A 17,279-nucleotide genomic window follows, 5' to 3' on the forward strand; every position below is an offset into this window, starting at 1 on the left:
TCTTTCCGTGATGACTCCTTATAATCAACTTTCATAATGAGTCGTAGAATTTTGTAATCTTTTCTTGATCGGTGAATGTCCCCGTCCAGTCATGAGGTGATAATGAATAAACTTTCCTTATCATCCCGTTTCTATTTACTCGTTTATTTCTAACTTTATTGATTTATTGATCCTTCTGGTTAAAATATATATCTAGACAGCGTACGTGACATCCGTCTACCAACTCATTTGTCCTTATTAGTGTATTTCTTACTTTATTTATTTATCCATTTATTGTCCTTTTTTGATTAAGATATACAGCTACCCAACACAAGTAGCGTCCGTCTACCAACTACTGAAATATCGTTTTTAGAAGGATATATTCAGCCATTAGGTGCCACTTGCCACAGTCTGGATTAGTATTAGCGACAGTGGATATTCATTTGATAACCCCCTTGAATAGCCTATGTATGAATAAAGCAAAGTGCCCATACTATACAATAAGTTTCACTCGGGCACGTAAATTTTAGGAAAGTTTCACTGCTGGAGGCGTTGGCGTTAAAAAAAATAACAAAAAGCATCTTTCATTCAACCAACCCGCCGCACTACATAGCCATCGTAGTCGTCCAGCGAAATCCTCCTGGAAAAAAATGTGTGTGTGGAGAGGTAGACATGCCGAGAGAGACGCCGTAGCTCTCTAAACAAAGTGACTTGGCAACAGCAATTTCTCTCATCAGCGTGGCGCGGTGCAGGGACGGTGCAGAGGTTGGGGCGGAGCAGGGGCAGGGGCGGGGGACTAGGGGACCACGCGACGACAGGAGAAAGAAAAGGTAGATAAAGAAACGATTAAGGTTAGTGTGGCTGGTCAGTTTTATCACTTGCAGACATGCACCATTAGAATCTACATCATTTGAAGGAGAAAACAGTGGATTTAGAAAGGATGATTAAGTTTCTTTCATATAGCGGCATAATTTTCTTATTCACTTACAAGCCATCTTGATATGTCCATTATTATTATTATTATTATTATTATTATTATTATTATTATTATTATTGTTATTATTATTATTATTTTTAATCGGCCACCTCAGAGGAGGGCGATAATGTGTTTCTTTGTTGCCTGTCTGCTTGCTTGTTTCTCTGTCAGTTTCCATAATAATTAAAAAACAGATTACTTGGCGGATAAGAAAGGGGGAAGGAGCGAGAAATTGGATGCTTAATTGACAATAATCTGGCAGGGAACGTTGAAGTATTATTCTCCACCATCAACAACAGAGTAGCTGGAATCATATCAAGTTGAACAAAAGATACAAACTTTAAATACTTGAGCTTTATGCACCAACATCAACTTGCAAAAAAGACACCTTATGGAAGCACTTATGGTCTGGGCCTTAGTACTTCCCGGTTCATATTGGCTCCCACTAAAATCAGTCATAATCCGCTCACGAAGCAGAGGCGGATTGTTCCATATTACCGCCCCTAGTGAATGTTGGGTTTAATTGTTTGTTCTTATCAGGCGGTATGTTCTAAATTCAACAACAATTATTTTCGTTAACAGGTTTAGGTTTGTGTTTCAGTTCTTATGCTTCTACAATATGTTTTCGGTAAAGCTGTAATGGTTTCTGGTTGTCAATCATAAATCAGCAGCGACGGAAAAGACGTTTGAAAGCTTACTAGAAATTCTTAGATATTTATAAAGAAACGTTACTTTTTCTGTAGCTTTTTCATGGCATTCTTTTATCACTTGTACTCTTCAAATACCACTGATGCAGTTGCTTTTTGTATACTCTAGTTTTGTGTTCAATAAGATTTTATTTTCGCTGATAATAACATGAAGTGAACGTTTCATAACAAAATACTGCGGCAGAGGACACGTGATAAGGGAGAGGGAAGAAGTAAGACAAAAAGAAGACTTGATATCCGTGTTTATCATCTGTTTATTGAGCTATGTAGACTTCCGTTCCTTGAAATAACAATGCGGTAGAATCTCTCTCTCTCTCTCTCTCTCTCTCTTCACAATTGTTTAGACATCTAGACGTCAATGTTTTCCACAGTCGTCAATCAGTTTCAACGGTCACTAAATTCATTATTAACAGTAGGCTTTCAGCTTTCTCTTTAGGTACTACCCACGACTCGTCCCCCTTTGACTGTTAAATTGCATTTGTAGATTTAATGCTAAATATTTGCCTCTTTTTATCTTACTAATCTCGTTTATATTTCGGGCGCGTCTTTTATTTATCGGGGAATGTCGGTGCTCTGCTTTTTTTCAGTTTCGCCTTTTCCCCCTCTTACTCCACTCCTTTCTGTCTGTCTATCCATTAACATTTCCATCTTCCAGGGTTGGAAAAAAATCATTATTTTTTAATAAAAAAACGATTTTTTAAAATTTAAATCGGATTTTTTTTATTTAAATCGATTTTATTATTTAAATGATTTTTTTTTTTTGCATTAACCCTTGTTTGTTTCAACTGATTATTTGCTTCAGTCTCATGAGGCCATTTATTGTATTAAACTTGGTCAGTGTTAAATTAAACCATAGTTTAATATGCATTACCCAAGATGAGTTTTTCACATAAAAATCGTAAGTAGGACTAATACTTCAATTATTTTATGCTTTTGAATATTTTTCTTGTCAGAGATGGCAGTGATTCACTGGTGCCTGACTTGCAACAGGACTAGTACAGGATCAATGCAGGACAAGTAGACTTGATACTTTTTCTGTTTAGGCCACTCAGCGGTGACAGAAAAATCCCAGATGGTAGCGTGGGGATTCGAACCGACGTCCATGGCGCGGTGAATGCGGGGCCCGTACGCTAACCACAATATATATATATATATATATATATATATATATATATATATATATATATATATATATATATATATATAATTTAAATCATTAGATATTTTACTTTTGATAAAACACTTAAATCATTTTAAATACATTATATTTAATTTTGATTTAAATCATGATTTTTTTACTCTGATTTAAATCGATTTAAATTACTTGATTTAAATAATTTGATTTAAATCAAAGCAACCCTGCCATCTTCATAAATACACGTTCCTCTATTTTCAACTCACCTTTTTCTTTCCTTTTCTCATTCCGTTGCTCTCCCTTCCTCCTTTCCTCTTTTACATCTCGTTTGCCTTTCAGTACTCAGATATATTTAACAGTGAATACCGACGGATGCTGAGCGGAAAAAAAAAAAAAAAACCTGACCGGATGAAAGGCGTGTGCGTAAGTGCGTGACAGGCATCACGCGGAACTAAAAGAACTTGTTGAAGGGGAAAAGTGTGATGGATGCAAAAAAGTTGACGCTGCCGTGCGACAGACCTCAGGCCGCCGCTCAAACTCCCCAACCGACCCATCGACCGACCGACCGACTAACCGACCCACAGAAGATAGCTAACGAGACGAACAGGTCATTTTCTCTTTCTCCTCTTCCTCCTCCTTCTCCTCCTCTTTCTCGGTTATATCAGGCAACCACTTTCTAACAGCAGCAGCGTCCAGAAATGGCTGACTGAGTGGCTTTTTGCGTAAATCAGGCTGGGCAGAATGCAAAGTGATGGAAGCTAGGGCGCAGCCTACCGACAAGAACGCGAAATATATAGGAATGCGAGTAAAACTATATTCTGTAGAAGTTGAAGATGAAGCCGAAGATGATTGAGAAGAAGACGAAGAAGAAGACGAAGAAGAAGAAGCAGAAGAAGAAGAAAATCGTAGCAATTTCAGCAAGTAAATATTTTCTCACCCTAGTGTGTGTGTTGGTGCATGTAATGACGGCACACACACACACACACACACACACGCACACACATCTTAAATAGTTTCCGTGTTATTTCTCTTTTTTTGCGCGTAGAAATAGTTCTCAGTGTTCTATTTACTAGTGTTATATTTACTATTTTAGCGAACTGAAATCGTTCTGTGTGTATTTTCGCCATTTGTTACTCTCGTTCACAAAGTGTCAGATACAAATCATACCTAACGTTGTCGTCACTGTGTCTGGAAAACTGGTTGTATTTTTATATAAACAACAACAACAACAACAAAAAAAAAAAAAACAACAACAGGAAGTACTACCTGGCTTTAGACTCATGCTGACCACTTCTTTCTCATTCTTTGCTCTCCCTCCCTCCCTCGCCCCACTCCCCCCTTTCCCCGCCCGTGGATGCCGGCGTAGCGGTGGGCGTGACCGGCGTGTTGCTGCAAGCCGTCCCTCCCGTCACGGTCTGGTCGCCTTGTAGTCAGTTGTTCTTGATTATCAAACCGGAGAGAGAGGAAGTAACACGCGAAGGTAAACAGCAATAACGAAACCCTAATTAGTTGGTTTTGTGTTAGTGTGCAACATTCACTGGACCGGAAAGATGCCACATGATAATTGCTGTAAATATAAATAATAATAATAGTGATAAAAAGATCAGCAAGTGACTCAGTAGGTATTGAGATCACTGAACCGTGTGTATTTACATGGATAAAAAATAATACGAATAACAGTGGAGTTAAAAGGTAATAAAATCGTTTTGGTGATGACACGATGATGAAGGTAATGATGATCTCGTATAATAATAATGTTAGTGGTAATTATAATATGTAATAGCAATAATGATAAGACTTAAAAATTATAGTAGAAGTAGTAGAAGTAATAATAGTAGTAGGAGTGGTAGTAGCAGCAACATTAGCCACAATAGTAATAGTGGTAGTAGTAGTAGTTGTGGTACGTTTAACTATCAACATCATCATCGGAAGAAGAAAAGGATGAAGATGATGATAAGGATGAAAAGGATGAAGATGAACCACAATATCAGCCCTTAAAAAATCCGTGATAACAAAAAAACATTCATTTGAAGTAGTGGTTCTATCATTACATCACTTATTAATTACGTTCATACGCGTCTTTAACTCCCGCCACCTCTCCGCCCTTCTTGATTACCTTCACTTAACCTGTGTCTCACCTGCACCACGAAGCCATACATGCTGAGCGGCCGTACTTTCTAAGAGGAGGGTAGAGAGGACGTACGATGGGTGTTTTAGGAGGGAGGGGGAGGTAAGGGGGCAGACTGGAGGGAGGGAGGGAGGGGCAGAAAGAAAGGGTGAAGTAGAGCGAAGAGAAAGTGGTCAGTCAGTCTCGCCTCTGTGCTGTCTATGATCTGCTCCCCCTCACCTCACCTGCTCCCCTACACACCCAGCTCGGAACCCATCACAGTCAAGCCTTTCCTCTTCTTGTTCTTGTTTTCTTCTTCTTCTTCTTCTTCTTCTTCTTCTTCTTCTTCAGTATCTTAATCATTTTCATCATCTTCTTCATCTTCATCTTCAACTTCCTACTCATCCTCCTCTCCCTCATCGTCATAATCATCTTTTTCTTTTTCTTCTTATTCTTTTTCAATATCTTAATCATCATCTTTATCTTCATCACCTTCATCAACGTCATCATCATCACCATCATCATCATCATCTTTTTTTTTCTTCTACTTCTTCTGTTCCATCATCATCATCATATTTTTCTTCTACTTCCTCTATTTTTATCTCCATGACGTCGAACCGCTCCCTCTACGGGTTTGCTTTTTCTATTTTGGGTCTTTTCCACTTTATTGTCTCACTTTCACTCACTCGCTCTTTCACCCTACCTCTCCCTGCCCCCAACCATCCCTACCTTTCCACCTAGCCTCTCCCCCTTCCCTTCCCCTCACCCCATCCACCGCCGTCCTTCACTGGCACGGAACTTCTTACTATTCGGTTCAAGGCGTACTGATGGAAAGGAAGCAACAGGATCATCCCAAAAACTGAGGAGAGAGAGATCCGGGAGTGTGTGTGTGTGTGTGTGTGTGTGTGTGTGTGTACTAACCCCATCCACACACCTTACCCACTAACACATGGCTTCTTGTTGCTTTCTGTTGCAGGGCGTTGTGATGGGTATAGGGAGCTGCTGATCATGTGTCAAGAAGCGAGGTGAGTGGGGGTTGTGGGGGGGAAGAGAGATCGGGGGAGGGTATGCGTGTGTGTGTGTGTGTGTGTGTGTGATGGGGAGATGAACTTTTTCGAACCTGTTTTTGTGGGTGGGGTTAAAAAGTGACGCCGCGGGGTCGGGGTTGGATTAGATTTCAGAGTGCATTACATTGTTATCAGAGGGCAGCGTGCGTGAAGCTGGGAAAATCATGAATGTGTGTTTGTGTATTAATTATATTCATGGTTATTGATTTTTATTATTACGCCATTGTTAGTGTTTTGACACTTCTTGTCTCTTATTCTGTCGTTCGTTCTTTTGGTGATTTTCTTTCTTTCTCAATTTTTCTTTATATAGAGCGAGTCATGGTGTGTGTGTGTGTGTGTGTGTGTGTGTGTGTGTGTGTGTGTGTGTGTGTGTGTATAGTCGTCGTCCGCACCCACACCCACCCACCCACACACACACACACACAACACCACATTCGTTGACAAAAAGTGTTGCATCAGGCACTCATCTAAGCATCGCCGCGGCCACAGGAACGTTAAGTGCATCAATGCTTGTGACTTACAGACTCCACGACTTGCATAAGACACTTTCTCGCGGGCAGGAGCAACGCCAAGCCCATGCGAAACGACCTCAGAGAAACCTTTTACTTTCCTTTCTGCTGTCTTTTTTGCTGTTGTTTCTTTTCTCTCCATTTCTTTCTTCCTTCTTAATTATTTCTCAGTCTTATTTTCTGTTTTTTGCTTTTCTTGTTTCTCTATCCATCTTCCTCTTTTCTTTCGTTATATCATTTTTAATTTTACTTTCTCTTTCTTTTCACTTTCTTTTTTATCTTATCTTTCCCTCTGGATCCGTCGATGTTTCTCATTATTTATTCGTGCACTATATTCAAGGCGAAAATCACACATATAATATCCTGTAACATCAGCATGACTTCAGTTCCAGCAATACGCCGTTTGACTCTTTACTGCTGCAGAAGTTAGTTAAATGTAAATTCTTGTGATCACTTAATGAAGCAATAGATTATGAGACGCTGCTACAATCTGCTATAATCTCAGGCACAAATAGAGGAATGGGTGACTGGCTTGTGACCTCCTGTGTAGTAATATATGCGTGCGGCGCGGCTCAAAAGGGTACGCGAAGTCTGTGTACCCTTGGGAGCATGTGTTTGTGTATCCCTTATATCACGTGGACTTACCCTTTCAGGCGCGCGTATACCCCTGTGGCATGTGAACCCTTTGTAACTAATGTACCTATCGCCCTGAGTGTGTGGATCTGCTGAGTTGTATGTGGACCTATTCTTATTCTATTCCTTATTCTATTATATTATATTCCTTATTCTATTCCTATTGCTTATCCCTGGCAGCCCGTGTATTCTTAAACGTATCGGTACCTCGGTTCGCCAGTTTCAAAAGCCTCACGTACGAGTTGTTGGACTTTCCATGGACTGTTTTGTGATGCTAGTGGTAGTTGTACGCGACTTATGCACCATGAACGGGAGAATGCAACTATGAAAACCCGGTTAATCTACTCTGTGGCCTTGGAAAATAGTCGTGATTGGAGCACGATATGTTTAAAAATATGGTTCCCCGTTACCCCTTCGAATGATGTTTTCTCTTGTGGCATGTGAACACCCTTTCGAATGCATGCGCTTTATAAACACCACATGCTGCTCAGATGCATATTTTTGAACCAGTGTACTTTCCCCTCACGCTGACCTGTATTTGTTTTCCTGTTCGTCACATGTATACACGTATACCAACTTGTGTGGCTCTTACCCATGTATATACTTGCTTACGTGCCTCTCTCATGTGTGCACGTCTGTCTGCGTGCGTGTGTACCTCAGGCTGGGAACCGCTGCCTCAGGGTTTGCCACAGGTGATTGTCTCCCCCCTACACCCCCTTTCCCCAGTGCTTTTCTCTCCTCCCCCAACACCTTCCTTCCCTCCATGCCCCGTGCCCTCCCCCCTTGCCTCACGCCTCTCCTCCGCCAACAACACCTTCCCAGACACCTGTTACTCCCCCAGTCCCCCCATCCCTCGCCCACAAAGCCTCCTCCTCCATCATGCCCTGTGCCCTCTCCTACTCACTTCGCGGCCACCCTCCTCCCCTTGCCTCATGCCCCCCCATCAGCAACACCTTCCCACTCACCTGTACCTCCCCTTCCCTCGCCCACAAAGCCTCCCCTTCCATCATGCCCCGTGTCCTCATCTATATTCTTTTTTATACTCACATCGCGTTTCTCCCCCCTCCCCACCTTGCCTCATGCGCCCCTCCGCCAACAAAACCTTCCCACACACTTCTATCGTTCCCTCCCCGCCCACAAAACCTCCTCCTCCATCATGCCCCGTGCCCTCCCCCACCCACATCATGCACCTTCTCCCTTCCTTAACCCTTGGCCTCCTCCCTACCTCGTGCGCCCCCACCTCGCCCACACGTTAATGAGAGCAGCTCCGGGATCCGCCTTGGTGTCAACCGGTCAGCAGGCGACGAGAAACTTACGAAATGATAAAAGTAACGCAAGACGAGACCCGCCACGAGTCCACAACAAGATGTATTTTATTTTTATTTAGTCCTAGATCCACAGAGGTTTTGGAGCGTAACCGAACCTCTCACCACAAATATATCGAAAAGGAGGATAAATAAAATAAAAAGAAATGTATACTGCAAATAATATAATGTCAGGAGCAGCAAGTAGCGGGCTTTTTTTTATTTTTTATTATTGTTTCCTTCTTTTTGTGCCCTTGAGCTGTCTCCTTTGCTGTAAAAAAAAAAAAAAAGAGCTTGTAACACTTATGAACTTTGCCGTCAATGTTAGTTCAATATTCGTTTACAATTAAAATTTTAGTTACGACTCAACATTACAAATACTAACAAAAACCAGTGCCATTATTCTACTCGAAATAAAAAAAAAATGTATATCAAAAGTAGATACAATAAAGTATATCATATGCACATCCTTTGTGGTCTGGTTATCTGTGTAAATTCTATGTAATTCTCTCTCTCTCTCTCTCTCTCTCTCTCTCTCTCTCTCTCTCTCTCTCTCTCTTACGAGGGGGGAAGGTGTTCGTATTCCTAACGTAAGCATCGCGTCCAAGGTCACAGGAGGGACAGAACCATACCACCATACACACAACACACAAAATCCCCGAACGAAGGAATGGAATCAAAATCCACTTGTTCGGGACGTGTGTTACAGGTCCAAAGGGAAAGAGCCCTCCATCATCCTCTCCACTCTTTCACTCGCGCTGTCGTGTTACTGTCACATAAGCGTCGCGTCCAAGGTCGGAAGGGACACGGGGGAAAGGACGGAGGGCGGAGGGTGCGGCCGGAGAAAGCAGGGCCAGCGGGGGGTGGGGGTGGGGGGGTAGGCGGCGGGTGGCAGGAGGGCCGCGCCGGATTGGGTGACTCCGATGACTCCCTGGCCTGGCCCCCTCCCGTGCTCCCGTGCCCCTCGCTCCCTTTTTTATGACGTCTGAAGGAGAAAGTTTAGCGTCGCAGATGAGGTGTGTGTGTGTGTGTGTGTGTGTGTGTGTGTGTGTGTGTGTCGAGCTGCCTCCTTTCCTGTAAATAAAGACGGTAAAAGTTAATAAAACGTTCCTCTCTGTCGGGAATGTCCAGTAGTTTGAGATAGTCCTTTTTTCTCCTCTGTGATGCCTTCTTTCCTCCTAAAATGAAAAGACAGGCGTGTGTTTGCGTGTGGGTTTGCTGGCGTGTGGACATTCTTCTTATCCTTTCCTTTTCATCCTTTTTCTTTTTCATCTTCCCCTCTTCCTTTTGATTCACCTTCGTCATCATAGTCATCGTCGGCGTCATCTTCTTTTTTTTCTTATTTTTCTTCTTTTCCCTTTTCTTCCTCTTCTTCTTATTTTTCTTCTTCTTCATTATCATTATTATTATTATTATTATTATTATTATTATTATTATTATTATTATTATTATTATTATTATTATTATTATTATTATTATTACACACACATAATAATAATAATACCTGATGATAATATTTTGTTTATAAATCCAGACAGACGGTTTGTGTGTGTGTGTGTGTGTGTGTGTGTGTGTGTGTGTGTGTGTGTGTGTGTTTCCCATCCACTTCAAGGGGCGATGACTATTTTTCAGCCCAAACAGCCTTATTTTGTGTTTACGTCAAGGTTTCACCGACAGAACGTGCTCCAGGCAGCCACGTGTTTCTCGAATATACCTTTTTTTTTTTTGGTCACTTCCGTGTTGCACCTCACACTTTTCATACTTTTCATACTTCCGTGTTTCTCAGCAATTTCTTTCTCTTTTGGCTGTCCTACCATATTATTCCCTCTCTCTCTCTCTCTCTCTCTCTCGTAATATGTCGAATTTCCTGCTTTTCGTGGTCTGTTGCTTTTATTTTTCCCCATAGGCCTACTATCTGTGTATCAAGATTTTTTTTTATCATAATGTGTCTTTTCTATGTTTTCTTCATCATTAGCACATGTAACAGCAAACCTGACGCATTCCTATGTGTGTCAATGCTCACGAAGTAGAAAAATATTTGCCACTTTCGTAGGCTTTTAGTTATTTTTTCCTATGTCAGAGAGATAAGAAGCTGTACTAACGAGGTACTCTGCGCATTCTTGAGAGGTATAAGTAGTTGGAGGCGGCTTGTTCTGGGTGGAATGATTATAACGAGATTTCATGTTATGTCGCTTTCCTCGTCATGGTGTTGTTAGGGCGTTTCAGATGATGCGAAAGACAACACCCACGGCCTTTTTTCTGCTTCACTTACTACGCTTCATTGCTATTCGTTGAGTGAAAGTAGGCGATACTAAAAGGAGGATGTCTTAAAATGAACATAAGAATTTGTGTTTAGTCTTAACTGGTTTACCATAAATCTTTTCACCACGTTTTAATACATAGGAGTGTTTAAACTGTTTATAAATATATATAGACCAACCTAAACAATGTGTGATTCCTCTGTATCAGTAAACAGTATGAATGCGACAGACGAGATAGAGCAATGTGAAATCTGCCTCAAAACACCATTTCACACACTATTTTTTCTTATATCAGACTTTTTGCCTCTTCCTTTTCCTGCCTTATCTCCATTCACTTGATCTTGTTTGAGCATCTATTCATACTTCTAAACAGCTACTTTTACTAATCTTCTTTCTGGATGTCAGTTCAATTGTTCTCGCTTTGACAATCTCCGCACGTTCTAAAAAAAAAAAAAAAAAAAAAAAAAAAAACCAAAGGAAAAACACATGGAGTCCAAAATCTCTCCCTGTGGTATAAACTTGTCTTAGGTTCGAGCCAGTTGGTCAAGTTTAATTTTTTCTGGTCAATTTCTAGTTCAAGTTCTCAATTAAGCCACTTTAGGCCGAGGCACAGTACTGTTTTCTATCCCCCAAGGTCTAGGGTGCCCAGTGCTTCTTGTTCGGCGAGTTTTGTGCTTTGCTCCGGAGTGCAGAAGGTTTGGAATGGATGTCTTGGTGGATAATAATCGTGTTTAGAGATCATTGATGGAGTGCATGTATCTCCCTTTGTTATCTACCTTATTGTGTATTTCTCTCTAATTATTCATTTGTGTATCTATATATTTATCGATGTATATATATTTTCATCTGCTTTATAACTATCAATCTATCCACCTATCCATTTATATGTCTATCTCTATATCTCTACCCATTTATCTAACTATCTTTATCAATTGATGTCTATTGCTTGCTAATCTGTCTATCTGTATCAGTCTATCTATTTATCTGTATATCAGTGTATCAAACAATTAATTAGTCAAATAATCAATCAGTTATTAATTTTATTTGTTAATTAATTAGTCTATCTATATGTCTATCTATATGTCTGTCTATATGTCTTACTATATTATTCTCTCTCTCTCTCTCTCTCTCTCTCTCTCTCTCTCTCTCTCTCTCTCTCTCTCTCTCGTAATATGTCGAATTTTCTGCTTTTTTGTGGTTTGTTGCTCTTAGTTTTCCCCATAGGCCTAGTATCTGTGTATCAAGATATTTTTTTATCATAATGTGTCTGTGTATATGTCTTTGTCTGCTATCTGTCTATCTGTCTGCCACCCAAAAGGTATGTACTGGTAAACCCCTGTAACGTACCTATTTTACATGGTCCAGTTTCACGATAAATTTTTGAATACGAATTGAGGGATGATCGATGAAGACCTGTAATAATGGTGACGGCGATAATGGCGGTGATGGCTGACGGTGATGGTGATTGCCGGTGGTGGGAGGTGATTGGTACGTTGCTGATGGCAGTAAAGGTGGTGGTGGTGATGAAGGTGTGACTCTGAGGTCGCTGCTGTCCCCTCTCCCTCCTCTCCCTCCCCCTCCCCTGAAGTCACTGGCCGGGCACATTTGGCACGACCTTTTCTTTTGGATCGATCTTCTAGTAAACAATTTTTTCCCCTCAGTTATTTATCTATTCTCTCTCTCTCTCTCTCTCTCTCTCTCTCTCTCTCTTCTATTTCTTGCTTATACAAACGAAAAGCAAACTGAGACTTGCAAGATATATATGGATAGATAGATAAACATACTGACTGAGAGATAGATATGTAGATTGATAGACAGGCACAGATAGATAGAATTAGATAGACAGAGAGAAAGATAAGCAGAGATAGAGTAAAAAAAAAGTAGAACACAAGGAAAAAAATAACAGGTACCAAAACCGGCTTCATGCTCTTCTGCAAAGCAAGTTAAATAAAAAGCTGAAGAAGAGAAAACTAGACCACACAAACACACATTCATACACACAACTTCAGGGTATTTCCGAGAAGGATTAACTTGGGTCTCCTTTTTACGCTCACTAGACAACTCTTTTTTTTTTATCTGTTATCTCCATTCACTTATTCCTGCTTGATTGTGTTTGTTTGAGTATAACTTTTAAACAGATCCTTCCATGCGGGCTTTTTTTTTATTATTTCCTTTTTTTTGTGCCCTTGAGCTGTCTCCTTTGTTGTAAAAAAATATACACCGTTTATTTTATATCAAACCACTTGCTTGTTTTTTTCCCTTCCATACTTCTATTTACTTGTCTTTTATTGATTGTAAGTTATAAACAGATTCTTTCATTCACCGTTTTCTTTGTTTTCTTTTCTTTATATCTAACCACTTCCTTGTTCTTTCCCTTCCTTATTTCCATTCCCTTTTTTTATTTGATCACGACTTTTCAGACAGGTATTTCACACACTTTTTTTTTTCTTATATCAGACCTTTGACTTGTAAAACGGGTCATTTCATACACGGTTTTCCTTTCTTTACATCAGGCCACTTTACTTGGTCTTGTTCTCTCCCTGGCTTACCTGGAACCACTTGTTGTACGGTAATATTTCCATCTTATTCTATTTATGTGACTGGAGCAGCGCGTAGTGGGCTTTTTTGTTGACTTATCGTTTTGTGCCCTTAAGCTGTCTCCTTTGCTGTAAAAAAATCACTCGTTGTTTAATTGTGTGGTTTAAAACAGGTTCTTTCATGCACTTTTTTCCGTTCTTTTTAATGGTCCACTTGTCTTGTTCTTTCCCGACTGTACCTTAACTATTATCTTGGTCCTTCATACACGGATCTTCCTTTCTCCATATAAGACCAATTTCCGTGTTCTTTCCCTGGGTTGCCTCCATTCACTTGTTTTCGTTTGATTGTAGTTTTTTATATACTTCTTACCTTTTGTACACTATTTCCTTTTTCTCTGTCAGACTATTTTTCTTGTTTTTTCCCTGCCATCCTTCCATTCACTTGTGTTTGGTTGATTATAACTTTTTAACAGGTCCGGTCATACGTTATTTTCTTTTCTCCATATCATACCGCTGTTCTTGTTCTCTCCTTGCCACGCTTCCATTCACTTGTTTGTGATTGATTGTGACTTTTAAAACAGGTCCTGTCATGCACTCTTTTCTTTTCTCTATATCGAACCACTTTCTTTGTTCTTTCCCTGCCTTATTTCCATTCACTTTTTTTGTTTGTTCATGACGTTTCAAACAGCTCATACTCTATTTCACACACTTTTTTTCTTCATATCATAGCTTTTCTCATTTTCTTTTCCTGCCTTATCTCCATTCACTTGATCTTGTTTGAGCATCTATTGATACTTCTAAACAGCTACTTTTATTAACCTCCTTTCTGGATGTAAGTTCAACTGTTCTCGCTTTGACAATCTCCGCACGTCCTTAAGATACAATCAGATTTTTTAACACGAAATATCATCATGTTTTTTGTGTCATCTGTGTCGCTTCCTGTTTATTTTCTAGCACATCATTATCAACTGGCACCTTTACTTTTTATGCTCTGCCGCTTCCTGCCTTCATAAGAACAAAAAAGAAAAAAAATGAGAGGAAAATACGATGCCTCGAGGCCAAGAGATCGAGCTCGGCAACAGTTTCGAGTCGCCTTTCTCCCCGCTATGTCTCTGTTCTCACTCGCCTTCCTTTACGCATTACAAACATGGAAAACGAAAGTGAGGCCATGGGTGAAAGGAGGGCGAAGGAAAACAGCATCGTCAAAGTAAAATCACGTACGAGACCTGCCGTAAAGGGGTTCCAACTTTCATGCAAAGGATCATCGGGGTACATGCATACGTAGACGTGGAGAAGGGATACGATATTCTTTTTCTACCTGCTATGACTCCTCCTCCTCCTCCTATTACTACTACTACTACTACTACTACTACTACTACTACTACTACTACTAACAAAGTGTGTGTGTGTGTGTGTGTGTGACTAAGCGATGCGGGTCCGTAAATTAGGATGAAAGGATGAAAAGAAGGAGGAAGAGGAAAAGGGGACGGCAGAGAGAGAGAGAGAGAGAGAGAGAGAGAGAGAGAGAGAGAGAGAGAGAGAGAGAGAGAGAGAGAGAGAGAGAGAGAGAGAGAGAGAGATGGGTGGCTTGGCAGGCTTGGCAGAGTTGATCCCATGGAGAGAAAGCTCGTGTGTTGGCGGGCTGCTGCTGCTGGTGCGCCTTGGTTGTCATGCTGCACAAGGGCCTGTCCGTCAGCAGCCTCCTCCTCCTCCTCCTCCCACTGAAATACCTGCCCCTCTGCCTACCTGCTTGCCTACCTGCTTGCCTGCCTGTTGGGTTTTGCGTCGCTTCCTCTCGTTGGTAGCGATAGGCATCTTCATTTTCTTCTTCATCATCATCATCTTCATCTCGATTATACACCACCGTCGCCACCGCAAGCCTCGTCATTGTTGTTATCTCCTATGAAATTACCGATTCTAATTCAGTTTTGCTTCTATTTCATATTCAATCTCATTCTCTTTGTACGTGATCTTTCTTTTTTTGTCTTATCTTTTTTTTTTCTTACATGCATTGTCATCTTTATTTCGACCTTGCTTTTTTTTCTTTTCTTAATTTTCTTCTTTTATTCTTTTAGGCTGGTATTACAAGACACTTTGCCACATCACATCGGCTATTTCTAAAGGTCAAAGAGGGGATCAATCGGGTTCTAATGAGTGTTTCTTCAGGTTCATGGTACAGAGGAAGGGTCAGACTACCACCAGGGTCATAAAACTACCCCTGAAAATGCCCACAACTCCTACGAAAGCCTTGTCAAATATGTGCTCTTGGGTGGGTATATGTCTTGTAAAATGACCCTTAGTTTCCTTTTTTATTAATTTCCTTTGCTTATTCGCTGGTTGTTGCTTTCTCTCTCTGCTGCGTCCTTCTTTCCTCATAGTTATCACTTTCATCAGTAACATTATGCAGCTCCTCCTGTTTTTCCTCTGCTTTCGACGCTGTATGATCGCAGTGGTTGCAGTGCCATTTCGATATACTCCAAAAATAAAGCTTTTTCTTCCTCTTTCTTCTTCCTTATCTTTTTCTAGTTCTTCTTTTACGTCTTCTTCTTTTTCTTCTTTGTATTTTGCTTCGCCTGGTTCTTCTTTGTTTTCTTCTTCGTTTTCTTCTTCTTCGTTTTTTTCTTTTTCGTTTTCTTCTTCGTTTCCTTTTTCATTTCCTTCTTCTTCTTCTTCTTCTTCTTCTTCCACTAAAAGTCTCCTCTCTTCTTTATTCTTTCCTCTTTTCGAAAACTTTAATTTTTACTTTTTTTTTCCGTCAACCTCATTACCGCCGCGGGGCTCTTCGACGTCCGTTATCAGGTTTTCACTTTTCTTTCCACTTTTTTGCAGTCACCTTTTTTTTTTTGTGTGTGCGTGTGTTTCATGTTTCCCATGCAGAAAGAAGAAACCCAAGAGAAGTTTTCCCATTTTCTCTATCACATTACATATTTGTTTGTTGGAAAAGTCACTTTCTTTTAGCTTTCTAATTCTACGTTTGTCTATCTATTATATTTTCTCTTCTTATTTACTTGTTTCCCTTTTTTTTTTTTTTTTACTTTTTTTTCTGTCTCTACCTTCCTTCCTTCATTCGTCCCTTGCAAACTCCTTACGTTCTTATGTACTTATGTTCTTCATCATATCTCCTTTCACTATTGCTTTATATTTCTATCTACCTGTTTTATTTATTTATCTATTTATTCATTTATACATTCATTCTTTCATGTATTCCTCCACCCACATAAAAATACGTAACCACAAACAGCCACGTAAGTTACATCACCCGACACAATCTTAGATATATAAAACAAAATAAGTATGAACGAGAAAGAATAAAACATTAACGTCTGATATGTTTCAAGACTCGTGTGGTTTCTCGGCGAACTGTATAGTATTTTGGGTGCATTTTCTGTGTGAGTGTGAGTGTGTGTGTGTGTGTGTGTGTGTGTGTGTGTGTGTGTGAATAGCCGCGTTTACTTCCTTTCTCTGCCGCTAAATCACGAGAGAGGGGACGGCCGCTGACCCCCAAGCTGACTGACGGCTAGGGGTTACGGGTGTGTGTGTGTGTGTGTGAGAGAGAGAGAGAGAGAGAGAGAGAGAGAGAGAGAGAGAGAGAGAGAGAGAATTTACCCATTATATATAGTATGTTGCAACAGCACACGCGTAACTTTTTTTCCATTTCCACCAAATCGTCGATAAAGTTGTAATTCCGTGGATGATAAATAAAAGAATACAGACAGACAGACAGGCAAACAGATAGACATTGATAGAGTGAGACGTATAAGCAGTGTGTGTGTGTGTGTGTGTGTGTGTGTGTGTGTGTGTGTGTGTCATCGTTACCAGATTGTCGTACTTAGCCTCTTAAGTTTGCCGATTTCCGACGTAAAAACTGTTTCCTCCACCCCCAAAACTGGCTTCATGTAAAACCATCGATAAAATGGTTAATTAATGGTGTTTCTTGACAATTGTTATGGGTCAGAAACCGGTAAATAACATGCTCTTGAGTACGATAATCTGGCAACGCTGGTGTGTGTGTGTGTGTGTGTGTGTGTGTGTGTGTGTGTGTGTGTGTGTCCAGGCAACACAGG

At 40.5% G+C, this 17,279-nt stretch overlaps 1 protein-coding gene across 1 annotated transcript in view; it reads left to right on the top strand.

Moving 5' to 3' along the window:
- The first annotated feature begins 5,860 nt into the window (after positions 1 to 5,860).
- LOC127007440 (salivary glue protein Sgs-3-like) overlaps positions 5,861 to 17,279 on the top strand; it is a 47,934-nt gene continuing 36,515 nt past the window's right edge. Inside the window, exon 1 of the mRNA XM_050878457.1 lies at positions 5,861 to 5,929. The gene's annotated coding sequence lies outside the window, so the exon portion shown is untranslated. The remainder of the gene's footprint in view (positions 5,930 to 17,279) is intronic.

This window comes from Eriocheir sinensis, chromosome 35 (assembly GCF_024679095.1).
Source record: "Eriocheir sinensis breed Jianghai 21 chromosome 35, ASM2467909v1, whole genome shotgun sequence".
In the NCBI taxonomy this organism is placed as follows: domain Eukaryota; kingdom Metazoa; phylum Arthropoda; class Malacostraca; order Decapoda; family Varunidae; genus Eriocheir; species Eriocheir sinensis.